Source organism: Frankliniella occidentalis, unplaced genomic scaffold (assembly GCF_000697945.3).
Source record: "Frankliniella occidentalis isolate FOCC.00 unplaced genomic scaffold, Focc_3.1 Scaffold7, whole genome shotgun sequence".
Lineage (NCBI taxonomy): Eukaryota > Metazoa > Arthropoda > Insecta > Thysanoptera > Thripidae > Frankliniella > Frankliniella occidentalis.
Window position 1 is genome coordinate 1,192,134 of NW_026267137.1, and position 668 is coordinate 1,192,801.

Below are 668 nucleotides of genomic sequence, written 5' to 3' on the forward strand. Positions count from 1 at the left end.
GGGGTGGGGTGGGGCGCGGCGTGCACGTCTACGCCGCCGGGAGGAACGAACTCTCAGGACCGACCGCGAGCGTGCGCGCTCACCGACTGCTCACACGGTCGGGCGATGGTCCGTCCGTGCCCGTGGGCCTCCGCGGGTCGGGGCCGGCTTCTTGTGCAGCCCGAGAGTTCATGTTGATGAACGTAGTGACCAAACCCACTGTGCTCACTACGAGGCCTCGGGCGCCGAGGTGTCTACGTTCACGCCACTTGGTGGGTGTCATCATCAACCGAACTGCAGTTTCTCCTGCTCCCCAGTTGTCTCGCACACGGGGTGCAGATCCTGCTCACCTGCATGGTGGCTTGAACAAGTAGTGTGCTCGACACGAGGCTGCTGTTGGTTCGCCTCTCCCTCCGCGTCGTGTTTGTGTACGGACCGAGACGCTCGCGGTCGCACCGGGGCGCAAACGGTTGACGTCATCCCACACGGCGGCCGCGGCGCGGCGGCGCGGCGTCGCAGAACAGCAGGGAGGGGCATTCTTGTTTGGAAACAAAGCAGCGACCGACCGGCAGAGACCGACCGCGAGAAGAGCAAGCGGCCCGATCGCGCGGCAAAGGAAGGAAAAGGGAGGGAATATGGTCTGCCGGGCGGGCCGATGATAGTGATCCACCACACGGGGCGCGGCCGCG

General features: G+C 65.7%; 1 protein-coding gene across 1 annotated transcript in view; it reads right to left on the minus strand.

The window, feature by feature from the left end:
• LOC113212889 (CCR4-NOT transcription complex subunit 7) overlaps window positions 1-462 on the minus strand; it is a 17,928-nt gene extending 17,466 nt beyond the window's left edge. The window contains exon 1 of the mRNA XM_052273224.1: window positions 330-462. The gene's annotated coding sequence lies outside the window, so the exon portion shown is untranslated. The remainder of the gene's footprint in view (window positions 1-329) is intronic.
• Window positions 463-668: the final 206 nt, after the last annotated feature.